Source organism: Egretta garzetta, unplaced genomic scaffold, assembly GCF_000687185.1.
Source record: "Egretta garzetta isolate BGI_Z169 unplaced genomic scaffold, ASM68718v1 scaffold633, whole genome shotgun sequence".
Taxonomy (NCBI): domain Eukaryota; kingdom Metazoa; phylum Chordata; class Aves; order Pelecaniformes; family Ardeidae; genus Egretta; species Egretta garzetta.
Genome location: NW_009259195.1, coordinates 845,746 through 864,040, shown reverse-complemented (window position 1 = coordinate 864,040; position 18,295 = coordinate 845,746).

Here is an 18,295-nt window from a genome sequence, read left to right as displayed (position 1 = left end):
ATGGGAAAACCTGATGTTTTTCCTTGGCAGTACTAGACACTGGCCTCTAATTTTAATTATTGTTGCAACGCTATTTATTGTCTGTGTTGAGTCCCAATGTGTTGGGTATTATACAAACCCAAGACAAAACAGGTCTAAGCCTGAGAGGTGAAGAAGAATAGGGATTGATAGGAAAGCACCAAAAAATGATGAAACGCCACCACAGACACCAGGTCCAGAGTATCAGCACTATTGACAAGTTCACCTCAGGCATCGAAGCAAAAGGGCATTGTAAGGAGAGCAGACATTTAATTTTGTTTTTTACTTTATGTAATTATTGTCTAGCAATTCAACATCACAAGGACCCTGGAAGTCAGCTCTACCCTGACCCATGTATGCATTCCTAGGGAAAGGGGTATGGCCAAAATCCCACCATTATGGTGAACCATAAATCCTGGGGGCCACGGGCAGCTGGGATTAATGAAGAACAGCCTAGTGGTCCCAGAATTAGGATGGTCATGTCCAGGTTTCCCTTGTCCTCGTATCTTCTTTAGGCTGAACACAGATCAGCCTGACCGGAGGACCCAACCCTCTTGTACTATCATTGTGTACAAACAGGATTTATAAAGTAGTACTTTAACCTTGTGAAAACCAAAGTTTTCTGACAAGGCAGCAAAGCAGACCATGAGGATCCAGCCCTGCCTCCTTTGAAGTCAGGGGAATTGGGGATGTTGTCTGGCAGACAAACCACAGCTCACTCTTCCTGTGTGAGTTATCCAAGCTGCTGAGAAACTTGAGTGGCAGCTTCATGTTGTAAAATCCTAAAAAATAATGAAGTAAAAATAATAAAAGACCCAAATCCTCCCAGATTAAGATGAGGCCCAACTTCTAAACTTTTGGGAACTAAGTCAGTATAAAAACTCAGCTAACAAAGTCACAATGCTTTCCATCCCAGATCCTTGGATACTGTTCTGGTTTATTCATTATCGGCCCAAGTTCTGTAGCTGCAACTTTATTATCGTTCTCATTCCACATGTAGTTTGCAGATGAAAAAATGTTGAAACTGTACCAGATGTGATCTGAAAGAAACTGAGAAAAAAATAAAATAAATCCAGACCACCATGACACTGTTACCATGATTTCAGATATTGTAAACTTTATCCTGCATTATTGCATTTGACAGTATTACATTATAAGTGCCTCGATTGCCTCAAATTAAGAGTCTGCAAAACTGAAAACCTGTGTTTTAGCACAAAATTGGGTAAAGGAATCCAAAACATCTAGGGAACCATCAGGAGGATTGGAAACCAGCATAAGCAACATCATCCCTTTTCCCTCCCTGCATCTTCCCATGATCCCAAGGATAACACTGGGGGCAGTTGAGTTCTATAGGATTTTGGAGTGAGGTACTGGCAAGGCAGAAGGAAATAAGGAGTGGAAGGCCAATTAGCACAGGTTTCTCTCAGTAAATACAAGGCAAATACCTGTGGGTACAGATTAGCCATATGTGTTTTAAAATGTGTGTTGTCATTTTGCAGAGTGGGAGTACAGGTGATGGGGACAGACATGTCCCTTGAAGGACAGAGGGTTTCTCATCCCATGGACATCCAAGGGGCTGGAAGGACAAAACATCTTCTCCCCATGCTGTGAAAAGCCCAAAGTTTTGCTGCTTCATGGTGTACATGTTGTGGGTGTGGGTATTGACTGGAAAGCAAGTGCATTGGTACAGTGTAAATTTGCTTCTGTGGGTCAGTGCTAGGGTGGCAGATGATGAATACTGGTACCATACTGCTGTTTTTCTATGTTTCTGAATCAGTGAGGAATACATTTAATGCTTTTCAGAAGCATTTTAATTTTATTTTTTTTTTGAGGAAAGGGTTTTGTGGGATTTCTCATACCTCATTCTTGTTTGCTTTTGCAGGGAATTTCCTAGCCATAATATTAGCAAATGGTGGGCAGTAACTGAGTGAAAGGGAGCAATGAGCTTAAGAGGAAACAGGGCTGTGAAGCCAGGCAATTTAATCTTCTCCATGTAAAATTTTGTAGGTGAGGAGGAGAAAACTCCAGCTGATGGCCATCTTTCATCAGCCGTTTGTGTCATCTGAAGTTACCTCTATGATGATTAGAAAGTATAAAAGTATGGAGTATCAGTCATAACTGATTTGGTTGTTAAATCAACATCTATAATTTCTTTAGGATTTTCTCTGCTTTCAGAACACCCAATTGCTCTGTCTTTAAAAGAAACATGAAAATGACTCTTAAGAACAGGTTGTGTCTTTCACTGTAGACCTTTATAAAGAACACCTGAGGGGTTTGTATTGTTTCTTACAGAAAAAAGTTTCTTCCACATCATTATTGCTTTAAAATTAGCAGAGATTTTGTATCTTGGTCATTTCAGGTTTTCCTAGGTGGGGCTGGGTAACTTGGAAGGTGCATGCTGTGATTTCCCTGACCCCAGGTGTTGGGGTGGGAGCATTCTGTCTCCAATAGAGAGAGCTGATGTCTTCTATCCCAAATGTCAGCAACTGGAATGAAATAACATTAAAACCAAACCCACCCAGAAGCCCCGTGGAAGCCATCTGATGGATCATCTCCACAGCTGTCAGACTCTTGTCTCTTGTGATGTCCTGGCTCACCAGCTGCAAGGCACCATGGATTTATGGTTCCGCCAGGAGCTGGCTGAAGAAGAAATAGAGAAAGAAATAAAAGCATACTCTAAAAAAATTTCTCATGAAGTCCAAACTGCATAAATGCAAGAGATCGTAGGCCTTGCTTGAATGTCCTGAAGAAGCAAAAAAGGACAGAAACGCTGTTTAAAAGAAAAATTTTCAGGTCATCTTTGTCCTGTGAAGAGGTAATTCCTGACTGATATTCAGGCTGCCTCATGACATTTCCTCTTTTCCTGTTTATATCTGTACATGGTAATACACGTTCTTGTAATGCTTGCACCCACAGAATGATTTGTACAATAGTCAGAGATCATAAACATCTGAAATGGCTTAACTGGAAGAAGTGACTGTGTGAACTTTTGGCACCAGTCTACCATGGAGTCAATGATCCTTCATGGGATGGCGTGGCATCGCTGGTGCATTTCCTTGGGTTTAGTTACATGGGGTCAGATCCATTTCTCATGGTGCTCTGGCCTTCAAACCCATGGCTGAGCATCTTCGCCACAGCCCCTGAGCCACTGTATCAGGCCGGCGCATTGAAGCAGTAATGATGGGGTTGAACCGCTGTGCAAAGGAATCCCTCCCTCCCCTGCAGGAATGGAGGAAGACATCAAACTGGGTCACTCTGCAAGATCTCTTGCAAGACCTTGCATGGCATAAAAATGATAACAAAATCAAAAACCAATGAGTGCTTCTGATGGCTAGGTTATGAACGTCCTTGGTTGATTTGCACTTCAAGCTTTTCTCTAGAGCCATGAAAACTGGGACTCCCACTGAGCCACTTGCTCTAGGAGCTGGCAGAATGACAGAGAGACAGAAAAAAGGCAAGTTTGGGGCTCAGACTGCGGCGATGGGGCCTTAGTGAGGGGCTTTGGCCAAGAGGCTCTCACCCCGCAGAACACAAGTTTATAACTCAGTGAAATGCTGAATCACTCAACGGGCAAAGCTGAAGTTACTCCCCTGACAAAATATGTTATCTCTGCTGTTCTCTGTGTGACTTGTCCTGGAGAAACACAGTGCATAGCTTATTCTTAATCAGAGGTAATTAACAGAAAATCAATTGTATGATGTAATATTTGCCGTGAAAAAACCCCCCACTTTATGACAAACTAATTTGGAAAGTAATTTACAACATATACATTTTGGGAAGAGTGTTATATGGCAAGGTCTGGAACTGTGGCAACTCTATTAAAGCCAACATTTACACATTAGTAAACCTTAAAATAGTCCATGTCCTCAATTTTAGAATAATCTACAAATGGGTTATTTTTCAACCTACAGATTTCAGAAACTCTATTGTTAGACAGATCCAAAGAAGAATTTTATTTGCCAATAAAATTTTCCAAAGGAACTGCTTTAAAAATGGTTAGAACATAGTGTAATGGCTTTATCTAACATTTTCAGCTGATGGATTTGGTTTCATATGAGTAAGAGTTTGGGACAGAGACATCTTATTATTCATATATTAGAAAATAATTTAATTCCTATTTCAAATGTAAATGTCCATGCAACCCTAAGTGCTGGTGCTGGGCTGCCTTTTAAGTATTTGTCATCAAATCCATTAACTTTAAGTCCATTTGTGATCAGATCCATTTGTTACATTAGACAATGTTTCTTCCAAAATAATAATCAGTGGAACATTAAGTGACAACCCTCACACGATGATCTGCAGATTGCAGAGGCAAGGCACAAAAATATATTCCTGTACCAACCTTCCCCAAATTTATAAGATTTTTAGGCTGCCAAAATTTAAAAATAGTACACTGCTATTGCCATGAACGTAATTAAAAAGGAACAGCAAATCCAAGGAATAAGAGATGCTACATCAGCAGATTCATACAACTGGAAGGTACCTTCTCTCTTTGTTTTGCTACAGTCTAGCAGCCAGACTTCGTATCAGTAAACCTCTGAAATGCTGTATTTTTTTACCTTTAACACTGTGAAGGCCTCAGGACAAGGTAAACAGGACCAAAACCTCATATTACTACTACTAAAAAATAGAAAACTAACGAAACTCCCAAAAGAACTATGTTGATTTTCTTATATTGTATAAGCTGTTCAACAAACGCATTTGTAAATTTTCAGAAAACTTACTACAATCAGCTACAACTTTTGTATTACAAAAATATCTAAATTCCTGCTTTAAGGGCATATCTCAATGAAATCTTCAATGGAGAGACATTTCGGTGGTTTCATATTAAACGGTGCCTCCAAAACTGTATCTGTCATCTTGTCATAGGAATTAAATGCACAAGACAAATAATACCGCAAGTCCTGGATTTTTTTTTTTTTTCTGTGCAAGATGACTGCTAACTGTAAAGGAATGATGCAAAATCTCTGCTTGTGCTTCCCTACCTGATCTGGGGCAACCCATGTAGTCTCTGCCTCTTCTCTTCAGGGTAATAAACACTTTCAGCCTTCCCTCACTCTCATGTCTGTTAATTAGACCCAAACTCTCAAAAGTAATGGCTACTTTTTACTACTTTTTCAAAAACAAGGAAACTTCAATTTCAGAAAGATGATCTGCCATGATCAAACCAGCTTGAATTCTTGACATTTCTCTCTCTTGCTTTCTTTTTCCTTATCTGTCACGTTGTACGTTCTCAGAGCCGTATTTCTTGTTTTCCTATTGCAGCATTTGATCATGCACGCTCTGGCAGTGCTGGCTGGTGAGCGCTTCCTGATCAGCTTCCGCACTTTGCTACAGGGATCTGTTCATCATATTTCATTATCAAATGCAAGGTTAAATACATTATATAGACATTTTAGGCATGTGACTTGCAAGGTTAATGCAAGTACAGCAATAACTGCTCTTTGAATATAATTATACTTTCTCTGTATTCACTCAGCTACTTTTTTTTTTTTTTTCTAGATACCAGGGTTATGCTATAGAAAATGTTACTTTCCAGCAGGCCTTGTTATTGGACTTCTTGAGATTAATGTTCTTAAAACTAAAATACAATCTATAGAAGATGTCATGTCTTGGGAAAGTGTTACCAGCGATACTTTATTTAGGAAATGAATGATCAGCAGTGACATATTGCTAGCATATTAAGTGCAGCATGAGACTGCTCTGCAAAACTGTCATTCTAACAGCAACAGTCTGAACTAAGTAAACAGTTTTTCTTGAGTTCAAAAGTTGAAGATACCTGTAAAATTTGGTTCCCTTTTCAGTCTTGTGTACTAGATAGACAGCAGACAGTGCAGGGCCAACAAATACATATCAAAGGCTGTACATTTTTTTGCATCACATGGGGTTTTGTTTGCTTGTGTGGCTCCTGAAGGACAGGAGCTTTACCCAGGAAATATGTCAGCTTGGTGCTGAGTCTGGAAGAAAGATCAAACTTTATCATGACAGTTTCTAAAAATAACTTCATTGCAACTAACAAGAAGCTAATCAAGATCTTGTTTTTCTATCTCTATAATCAGGCAAATACCTGAAGATTATCTGTGGTATACTACCTGGTAGCTCCCAGCCATGTTAAACATGCCACGTCGTTGTAATTTAAAAACAATTAAAGTGGGGGCAGTGGATTTAGTTAGCTGTGAAATAAATAACAATAAACTTCCTAAAATCTTTTAGCATAGTCACCTGAAAATTGCTAACACCAGTTGTGAGTAATAAGGGGATCAGGTGCATGAGCCAGTCTCCTTCTGAAACAAATTCATGACCTCCTATTGACTTAAAGTTAGCTTTAAAATATACTGTTTCCAGGAAGCCTTCCAAAGATAGTCTACCCTAGAAACAAATCCTATTTAAAAAGCTTCATATGCACAAATGAAAATAACAAGAGGACTACAGTAACTGATGGTATTTAATCTGTATATCTTTTACTCTTTTCTCTTTCTTACTTTTCCTCTTGTTTAGGCCTTACAGTAACAAAAAAAATCAAGGCCAAGTTGTCTGGCATAATCTAGCTGCTTTGCAACATTACATTTTCCTTAAAATGACTGTAATCCTAGTTTAGTGAAGCAAAACTTCAGTCAAGCAGAAATTGTCTAAGCTGAAGGGTCACCAGAGATGCTGCCTAGCACCTGTCCAGCCTTGGGCCCGTCTTATACAATATTTCTATCATTGGTGACACACACATGAGGAATTTGCACACAGTAAAAAGTTGAGAGGCACTGTCAATATTGAAGTGAATCTGAACATCCATCAGAAAGAAGGTACTGAATAACCGAAAGTACTGGAATCCAAAACTGAGCCAAATTTCGTCATTCAGAAGTGTCCTGCCCTGGGGAGGAGCTTCCGCTGTGAATTGTCTGAAAATGCCTGAGGAAAAGGAAGATCAGGATGTACCAGTGAATACCAGGACTATTAGGAGACCACAACGTTATGCAGAAATAAGAAAAGTAAATGGAAACGATGCATTCCCAGAAGTACTTCACAGAGTGAAAGGAAAGTTTCACTATGACAGGGGAGATCCTCTCTGCAACACAGGACCCAGCTGTGTCAGCTGTGTTGACAGAGAGTGTGAAAAAGGGCTAAAAGGATGATGAAGGGAGTGGGGAGCTGATCTTACAAGAAGACAGAGTTGGTGCGGCTCCTGGAGGTGGCTTGAACCAGCCTAGCTTTGACCACCTGCCGAACTGATCCTGCTCACTTAAACTCTTCATGCTTTCTGCTGGGTTATTTTTCTGCCAGTTTAATCAGCTAAACTGAAAGGTCAGACAAGAGCCTGAGGCGGCTGCACGGGAAACATACATATGGCCCGGAGAGAGAGGAGGAGGAGGAGAGGAAAATCGGGGACCATCCCTTTCAATGGCAAGAGGCTGACAGATTGACTTGGCCCATTTCTGGCAACCTCACCTAACTCAGCAGAGCAAGGCTTGCTCCGCCTAGCAAAACTCGACGGGGCAGAAAGAAGATTTTGTCTATCAACACTCAACCAGATAAGACAGAGGCCAACGCTGTTGCAAGAACAAATGGATACAACCTGATCATAACAGAGTTGGGCTAGAAATTAGAAGGGGTTTAGGCTCCATATCAGTCAGACTCTGCAATAGCTTCTAATGGGGTTAGTCAGGAAAATGGGAAAGGCATAAACACTGAGGCACAACCAATAAATACTCAAGTAAAAAGCTTAAAACAGACAGAAGATGTTACTTTTTCACACAGAGAGCATTTATAGGCATGCAGCAACAGGATTCTGCTCTTGGAGGATATTACAGAGGCCAAAAGGATAAATGGACTTGAACAGGCATTGGCCAAATTCCTGAAGGGGAAACTCATCAGTTTCTACTTCAAACAGCTCACGTGTTCCTAGGATGGAGCTCCACAGATTTGTGCAAAGGATCGTGTGTATGGAGCCTGTGGTAGCAGGGGACCGGAGTGCATGATGTGGGATGCCTTTTCGAGTCCCACATGCAAAGTGTATGGATCACTGCAGAGGCAAATAGAACAAATTCCATGTCCTGTATTCCACAAGAGACCAACCTAGCGTTATTTGGCCAAAATATTTATTTACTTAAGACTAGGGTACCAGATAGTGCAAAGCAAGCAAAGCTTGTAGGCAAGTTTCCATTTCTCAGTTAAAAGTATTTTGTTTTGATTCTCCACCATTAAACACTGTTATTGACTGCAATCGCTGTAAGGACTAATTGGTAAGCACAGAATATGGAACTGATGAAAGTTAGTACATAATTAATACAAAGCACAGTTTAGATGCTATTTCTGTTATTCGATTTACATAATTTTTAAATGATAGGTTTGTGCTCAGGAGATGCATAATACACAAAATTTAGCAAATGGTCATACTTGCGTTACGCAGTTATTGCCAACTCTAAATATTCAAAAATGATGAATCAGAACCAAATAATCATGATACATCCTTAAAAATACACTTTTTTTAAAGGAATCAAGAAAATTCTGGCTGCATTAAAGTCAATGACAAACCTTTTACAAAATCAATGGTGAAATTTTAATTGCCTTTTGTTTTTTATGAGCCTTCGGGACTCACTGACTTGCCATTTCCAGTCTCTGTAACCAGAAGATTAATTTTCCTCTTTAACTGACTGCTGGAGTTTTCCTATAGTCTAATAACTCCAGAAGTTGAGGCAATAAGAGAGCGACAAGTTATAATAAGGTTTGTGCTGTAATTATCAGAGTCAGCTGCAGTGCAGATACTTCTTTTAAACTCGTTCTGCAGGAAGAGGGCAGAGTGTCTCGCAGGAGATCTGATGAACTGGGCAGGATGAAGGGCTGGGAGTGTGGTCCAGCCAGCTCTGAGAAGGTGGGAAGACCAACCTGGGAGGGAGAGCAGGATACAGATCCCAGCTGAGCTGACCTTGCCACTGCTCCTCAGGGGACAGACGTTGGGGCAATGCTGTCTACTTTTGGGACTGTCCACCCCATTCCTCGTTGCTGCCACTTTTTATAGCCCGTTCCCTCCTGCAGAAGCAGGAGCTGCCACCCTTGCTCTCCAGGGGGCACAGGCAAGCACGCAGTGAGAGCAGAGCTGTTGTCCTGCCCTTGGCAGCCGGCTGCCCTATGTGGCTACTGACTTCTTCTGTGCCTGGGGCCAGCCCTGCCCGCTGGGCTGCACGTGGGATGGAGGGAAGCAGAGGACCACCTTGGGAAATATTTAACTATCGGGCCACTTGTGTTCAGCTCAAGCCTGACACCTCAGACAATGCCAGTGGACTTGATGTCATTTTACAGAAGATGGATTTATCTTCTGCTGATGTTAGCTGACTTTATTTTTTAGACTTGACTAACTGGTTGAACCTCCTGGGAGCTGCTTCACACAATAACAGTGATGGTGGAGCAGCGAAACCTCTCTTGAGGCTGGAAAAAAGCATGGACAAGAGCTGGAAATATCTTCTTGGAGGGTAAGAGCTCAGCCTAAGGAGGGAAAAAAGGAGAGAAATCTGCAAGAAATGGGAATGGCAGAAGGGGCCCAAAGGGACAGAAGTATTTTAAAGTAAAAATAAACCTCAGCTCTCAAACTTAAATATATAAAGCTGTCTATTAAAAAAATAGTACCAAATTGCATCTCTACGGTGCCAAATAATTAATGACTTTTAATAACCCTAATAAATTTGGATTTCATCAAAACCTTGTTGCATACCATTGACTTTTTCAAGCAAGGACTGTGAGCTCTTAAAGGAGACTAGCACCTGTATTAAAATGTGCACCGCTGACATCTTTCCCAGGTACATCAATTATAATTAAAGAGTAATAAGAATGCCAGGATGGACTTCTCAGGCACTTTCATGCAGGAGCCCCAGCATTTAAAATTAAATCCATTAATTGTAACTACTGTACGTTTGTGATCTCCCAGATAGCGTACAAACTAATTCATTGCTTTTGCAGTCATGCCAGTCTTTGTTAATTAAGGCTGGTGATTTATTTAATTTGAGCAGGCATGTATCAGAGTGCCCCAAACTGGACTGATAAAAGGTCATTAGTTCATACTGTTCAAGACAATTTGGAATCTGATCATGAAAAATGTTTCTAGGCGCCTGACAAAAATTGATTAGCAAAATGGGCTCTAATTGTTTAAAGGAAAGCTCCATATTTTCTTCAACCCAGCCATCTGAAAGTTCATATGTTAAGAAGCTCTTCTCACTCTGAAGAGGCTCTGAAATATGTTTGAAGATAAAAGGCTTTTTTAAAATTATTGTTGGCATTGCTTAGGAGAGGAGGGAGCCACAGTGCTGTCATCATTTGGAAGACTTTATTTCTTTTTTCTCTTTCCATATCTAGCAGCCAACACCACAGTCTGTGATTAAGGCTCAAATATTGATGAATCTGTTCCTCCAAAAAATACTGAGGTAGAGTATCTCTGCTTTACAAATGTGAAAGAGAGGTACAGAGTGTGGGACTGGTATGACTATGTCTTTGTGGCTTAGAAGGGGCTCCCCTCTGCCTCAGCAACTGAGCGATGATACTGAGCATGGCATGTCTCGTCTTAAAGTCAGCGTTGGATGAGTCACAACACTGATGTCAAAGGGAAGCCTGAGCAACCGGCTCAGATGTAAATGACCACACTGTAGCTATTAGTTAGGTGAACTGAATCACAGAATCACAGCTAAGGCTGGAAGGGACCTGTGGACTTAGGGCAAACCCTCGGTGCAAAGCAGGGCAACAGATTGCTCAGCACCCTGTGCAGTGTAGGTTTGAATATCCCCAAGGATGGAGGTTTCTCAAGGTATCTATCAGTTCCAGTGTTTGACCACCTCTACCATGAAATTTTTTCCTAATATCTAGTTGAAAATGCCCTGATTTCCCTTGTTGAAACTTGCGTCCATTGCCTCTTCATTGCAACTTGTGCCCATTGCCTCAAGAGGAGTCTGGTTCCTTCCACCTTCTCTATAAACTCCCACCAGAGAGTTACAAACTGCAGCAAGGTCTTTCCTTCAGCTTCTTGTCTTAAGGCTGAACAAACCCAATTCTTTCAGCCACTCTTTGTACCCTATAGTCCAGCCCCTCATCATCTTGTTGGTCCTCCGATGTATTTACTCCAGTATTTCAATGTCTTTCTTGCCCTGAGGCCCCAAAATTGCATGCAGCTCTCCAGATGCAGTCTCGTAAGTGCCAAAGGGAAGAGTCACTTCCATCAGCCTGCTGGCTACACTCTAGTTACTATAGCCTGCGACATGGTTGGGTTTCTTTGCTGCAAGGGTACACTGCTGACTCACGTTCAACTTCTTGCCGTGGAGAACCCCAGGTCCTTCTCCGCAAAGATGCTTTCCAGCTAGCTTACTTGATCATCATTACACAGAAGGCTAGCGGAAGTGCGGGGCATTTAAATTACATATCCTGAACCCTGTCTGCGACATCTTCACCTCTTCTTAATGGTATTTTGAAAATCCAAATTTGCTGGCAGAGATCAAAAGAAAAATGTAATTTCTGTGGGTTTATTTTCCACAGCTGATGTTAACTACAGCCTTTAGAATCAGTACCAAAGGAAAATGGGAATTATTCAACAGTCTCTGGCACTTTTCTCAACATCCTTCTGTGACACTGATAATAATCCTGAACAATTTTATTGCTTGTTTGTCATTTAGGTCTTAAAGTCTGTTTAGAAGTATCTAAGCATCATTGCTCCTCTTTATGGATGAAGGATAAATTTCTTTGTTGTGTGGCTTGTCTTCAGTCACATGTAGGGTGAACTTACCCCAACTAACTTCAGCCATGCGCATGGCAAGTGCCTAATCTCATCATGACCTTTCCGTCAATAAACACATCCAGTGAGCTGAACCCATTACAAGAGAGGAGCTTAGAAGAAGAAGGAAGTGCCTCTCTGTGTTGAGAGCTCTAGATGAAGAGGTTAGACTAGATGCCTAATATACAGACAGCTAAAATTAGATTACACTGATCTCACTCATAAAGAAATATAAGAATAGGTAGGAGTAAAATTCGGGAACTTTATTCTAAGGCAGCATAAACTGTCTTCACGCCTGTTGAATTCTGTGCAACCACACTGATTTTTATCACCTGCAAAGCTAGATGAATGGATCTGAGCCATGCAAAATCTACATTTATAGAAGAACCTGTACAGCTCATTTAGGATGAAGCTAATACACCCATGAAGTAAACTAATCTGAATAACTTGAATGATGCACAGAGGTAAGTCAGAACAATATTCTAGGATTCCATGGCGTAGCTGTAGTAAATTTTTCAGAATAATTTAAAATATCAGACTATCCTTTTAGTTATCTGAATTGGTTTCTGTTTTTTGCTTTTCCTTGTTTTCTCTTAATTATGTTCCACAAGATCATAATTTGTGCCCCTTAAATAATTTTTGAATGGGTCTTCACAATATGAGTTTATCAGCTGCCTTTAATTTCCCCTGTTTCCAGTAGGTTTTGAAGATAATTTCCATCTCATAAGAGCTGGTTGGTGAAAACCTACCTTCTGAGTGGGCACCACATTGGCCTGTGTTTTCATTAACTTTTTTCACTGCTACAAGAGCCAAAGCCTAACAACCCATCTGAGTGTTCATGCTTAATGAACATAGGCTGGGATCGTCTTCTTCTTCAACACCTTTACCATTTTTAATTATGAGCAATTTGTTATGAAGGACCTCTTAAATTCTTCAGAAAACTTCTGCAAGAAAACACTTCCATATACCCGTATATCAATACATACACATATAAGTGTGCGTGTGTGCATGATTTCTGGATCACAAGGAAGTTCAGGTCACCTAATCCAAAGAAATAATCTGGTCTGGTTTTCCACAGACCACATGAAAGGTTTGACTTCGATAAGGCTCTTGTTTACATGGGCATCATGGGAAGGTGAAAATACTCCAACCAATTTAAATAGGAAATGAAGTGGAACATGTTTTAACAACAGCTAGATGTGTACTGGCCCATAGCACACATATTTCTGTCAGCATAAAATCAGCATGTTGGAATTTGCTTGGAATGGCAATTTTTATAATGCTTATATATAGGGAAAGCTTCCAGGTATATTAAAGGTGAGCCAAAGATAGCAAGGTAAACATGAAGTTATATTTGTGCTCACTTGAGGGCAATTATTCTCTGCAATTGGGCTTTCAAAAACATCTAAGGATTCTGAATGCTCCATTCCTATTAAAATAAATTGATACTTAAGTTTTTAGGCAGACTTGGAAAAGAGCATCCAAATCTTTACTTTATTATTTAGCCGAATGTCTTTGCAGCACTAGTACTGGAATTAAATATGTTTATAATTTTTAAGCCCAGAAAACAAACTAGGATTTATGGTTAACTAACACTTGCCAAGCAACATAATAATGTCTCACAATTATAGCTATAAAACTATAATAAGCCCTTACCCCCACACTCCTTGGAAGACTGGACGCCTAAAATAAATGAGCTTTTTCAATCAGAAGCTGTGAATGAAATGTAGGAATCTCTGGGGGGACATTTTGCTATCTAGATCTTACAAAGGAGCTGAGACCACAGGGTAATAAGTTTTTTTATCATACAAAGTATGGATACAAGGTTCCTTAGTTTCTTCAGTTCGACATTCCTATACAGGAATAAGGTGTCCATATTAAGAAAGATAGCACTTGTTTGACTCTTTTAGAGCCTTGGGAGCATGGACTGCAGATAACCCATAGATATTCACAGATTTCTAATGGAAACCCCCAAAATCTCACTGAACCAAGCCAACAAAACATGGAACAATCACCCCAGACTGGAATCCAAGTGCATCACTGTAGTTCGCTGATCTGATTAGCTCTGTAATACAGGATGAAGCCGGTCCATTTTTCAAAACTGGGCTAAAGCCTCGAACAGTTGTTTTGGTAATGTAGATGAGGCTTTAGGTCTTAATAGTTCCTACAATTACTGCTGAATCTGGCCTTGGCTCAGGAATAAACTCCTTGTATTGAAAAGATTTACTGCCCTAACTATATCTGTATCTCAATTTAATGAAAATGTTAAGGATAATTTGATGGTCTCTTGCCAGTGTAATTTTAAATAAAATGTCTTCATTCCTTGGCAGTGTCTGTTGGCACTCAGGTCTAACTAAAGGAAGTGCTTAAGTGAAGTGCTTTTTACATTACAGTCTTGCCAGTATCTTCTCTGATAGAATAGATTTAATTTTCAGTGTTTTACCCAGAGTAAATAAATTTAAAAAAATAAATTACCTCCCACCAGCAGTCCATACGATAGCAAACCTTACTAAAGCATCACTAGAAATCAGATATTGGCCTATCAAAGCATTTGGACTACTCTCAAGCCTCATCTCCTGTAAATTAAAGTATTTCTAACTTATTTACTGATCATTTATTATGCGCTTTTGTAAAAAAATGTTTCTGCATCTTGGGAAGGAATGTAGCACATAATGAGATGCTGTCAGTGCATCTTAGATTTTCATCTGAGTTCAGCAAGTCAGCATAAAAGTTTAGGACACTTTATTATAATTGCACAGGGAATGGAAAGTAATGGTAAGATGGTGACAATTTGGCCATCATGCCCTACTGAGCAATTGCCAAATATACTCTTGATTGCTTACCCTGTCTAAATAAGGAATATAGGCACAGAGCGGGGCCAGAAGGACAATGCATCACAAGCTAAATTGTTTGGGGATTAGTTTAACAATAGAAAAGATCATAGATATAAAACGGTGCTCATTCAAAGGGTAAAAACAGCGTGGATAATATTTACGTTCTTTTTAAATGCCATTGATTATTTTAATGTGTAAAAAGAGTGTTTAGAAAAACTACAAAATCTGTCCCTGACAGAGGCAGAGTGTCTTAGTCTACTTACAGTAAAGTACCCATAGCTCCATCATTTTAAAAGTTTAAAAGTCACCTCAGTAATGTTATCCTTAGCACTCAGTACAACATGAACTCAAGACCTTCATCACTGTTGGGAAGGAATTATTTTCTCTTTTCATTATTGCTCCCCAGAAAATCTTCATTCCTGGTTTTCTTCTGCCCAGTACCAAGGTGTCAAAAATGTACATTCAGAAGGTTTTGCTCTGAGTCACTCATAGTGAAAAAGAAAAAAGACGACCGGGGAGCACCATCTTACAATTGTCAGATATGAACCACAAAATTTTCCTGTCCTTCAGTACCAAAAGGCAGGCCCAGGAGGGAATCTACAGAGCAGTTTCTCTCTGATGCTGATTGAATCATGCTTTGGCCATATTTTCCACAAATGTGACTAACTTCTGTGTGTTGCTGTTTTAATTTCTATAGCATGCATTTATAAGAAAAATAAAGTATCTGCACAGCCTCTGAAAACTTACCCCCACTCCGTGCCAATGCCAGAACCTAACCTTCTGCTCAGGCATGATCTCCTCTGGTGTCTCCCTCTCTGTCCCACACTTGCAAGCAAAAAGCCATACAGATTATCAAACCTACAGGACATCTCAGACGACATGTAAAACACGTCGAGGCTGGGTCACTGTACATATAGGTTATGATTCAGATTTTACTTGCACAACAGAAGAATGGAAATCTAAACTGGATGCTAGGAGAAAATCCATGACTTTCTGTTGTGAACAGCTAGACACATTGTTGATCTTCCCAGTTTGCCGTGGTTGACCGAAACTATACTCAGTACCGATGTGTGAAAACTGCTTAAGAGCAACATATACTTAGAGATATATGTATGTAGAGATCATTTATATGTACATATTAATTCTTTTCTTAGGGCATGGGGATAGACTAGAGGTCAGTCTTACACCTGTATTTCTTGGATTCTTTGTTTTTAATTCCCCAGGACATTCACAGCCTTCTTTCTTTGTTTATTAACAAAAACACTGAAAATAAAAGAAATTAATTTTCTTGGAAAAGGAATACTTGTCAGTGGCCCTACATACCTGATTTCAAATCAAAAGTAGAAAAGATTGATATTGGTTGCAGGGAATGAAGAAGATGTTGAGTAACAGACTACACTGTGATGAACAATTGGACTTTTGCAGTCCAGCTGTACCCAGAAGCAATATGTACATATGCCTGCCTGCAGAGGGGAAAAAGGAACAATCAAAAGGCAGAGAACTGTCATTAGGAGAAAGCAAAAAATCTCATGGAATGTGCAATAAGAAGGTGATGAGAAACACAGGAAATTTTATATGGGGCTAACTTCATTGAAGCAGGTGAGGCAGGTGGGTGTTAACACAGCATACGCACAAGAGCAATATTGCTAGATCCTTGAGTATATGTTTGTCAGGGATCTGAATGTACTGGCAGCACTTAGTTGCCCTGAACAGCTTCAGCCAGGACCCCCACTCCCTCACCCCACTGCTCTTCGGTCCATCTAAGCTCAGGTGTACCTAGCTCCAGCCCTATCTCTTGGAGGGACCTTGAACCTACGTCTTCTGCTCGTGGCTGGACCCTCCGGACTCATCCCCTCGCCCTGCTTGGGGCTGTCAGTGGATCCTGCAACCATTGCAGGGCTCTGCCCACTGTGTTCAGATCCTGTGGGATTACATCGTGACTGGGGAGGACATGGCCCAAGTTGGGGTCATGCTCTGCTTCCTTCATGGAGCAGCCCTGCTCTTCCTGCTCCTCGAGAATATTAAACCAGTCTCCACTCTGACTTTTTGACTAAGTGACACTGAGATTTCTGACTTTTGTATATTTTCTCCACTGTGATATAAATGCATATTTTGTCCTAAAAAAGAATAAAACCCTACATTACAGTTTCTTTTATGCTTCCATTATTTTGCCTTATTCAAGATATAAGCACTTATTTTTTTCTGTTATGTAAGATTTCATTTAATAAAATTACACCCAGAGTGGCCTCTAGGGGCACATGCTAATCACTAAGACTTCTCAGACAAACATTCATCAGCTGGGCACACGTCATTTACCAACTGCTTCTTCAGAAGGTAACAGCCAGGGTCCTCCTGACATTGGAGCTGGAACCTGTCAAATGTTTAGTGGTCCAAAACCTACTTCACAGAAACCCAGCTCTCTGCAGTTTCACGTTTCTTTGGCTTCTTATGTGAGGAAGGATGGAATCCCCAAGTTGGCTTTGCTAGGGATAAAAATTTGGCACAAACTCATAACCTAACTGGTCACTTCTGTGCTAATGAAAATCAATGAATTAATTGCTAGGGACACCTAGATTAGTCCCTTTCTGCATAAGATTTACAAAGTTTGTCAAGGCTTAAGTCCACTTGAAAAGAATGCTGTCATGTTTGGAAAAAAACTTGCTACCACTCCCATATAGAGCGTTGTGGTATTACATCAGCAATGCAACTTGTTGAAACTATGAACGAACATTTGACATGGTATTTCGCAATGCCCTAAACCTCAACTGCATTTGTAAACAGTATTTATAGGAGGCCAGGGTTGCTTATACTGAAGCTATGTTACCTTGGGAGATGCAGGGCTAATGTTCACTCCTGTTCCCTCTTATGGAAAGTCTGAAATTTTAAAATTTAGGCTCTCCTGAATCATTTAAATCCAAAGAAATCTCAACAAATACTTCATTTGTCAGCCAGCTTGGCGATAGTTAAATGGTGTTGTGGTCTCGGTATGAACAGCTGAGAAGCGCATACATCGTCTCTTGACACAGATCCTTGCCATGTGTTTGTTGTGATACGTCAATGTGAGAATTCACGAGTTAGGGCTCAATCAAATTTCCACTGAAGGAAACGAAAGCTGGATTTGGCCACACATATTTACCTAGCACCTCGCAGCTGCAGACTGAGTAACCGCTTTTTGTTATTGCTGTTGTCCGTATCACGTCTGTATCTGGAAGGATGCAACCACAGCACTAAAAAATGGAGAACGGTCTAAGAAATACAAAATAAAGGAGCCTCAGGTATAGTTTCGCCATTCAGGTCTGTTGCTTTTATATTACAGCCCTTTTCTCTTTCCATTCTTCACGGGGGCCCTGATCCTGTGCAGACCCCGCTCGCACCAGGGAGTTTCTCAAGCGGATTTCCACAGCCGTGTAAGCTCAAGGTCCTCGGGCATTCAGTGCCTGGGCTTCAGATGGGTCATGAGGTCTTTGCCATGGGGTAATGCTTCCCGCATGCTTATCCTACAAAAAGGACAAATGGTATTTGTGTGTGTACGTACAACGCTTGTCACACAGCCCACCGAGACTGAGGCGGGCAGCCCCGCGCCGAGGCCAAGCGGGACCCCCTCAGCTCGGGCCCGGTCTTCAGTGCCGCCCGGCTGGGGCAAGGCTCCCGCACACCCCCGCGGGGCTCACACTGAGAATGGGAAAGAAGCTTTAGTTGAAAC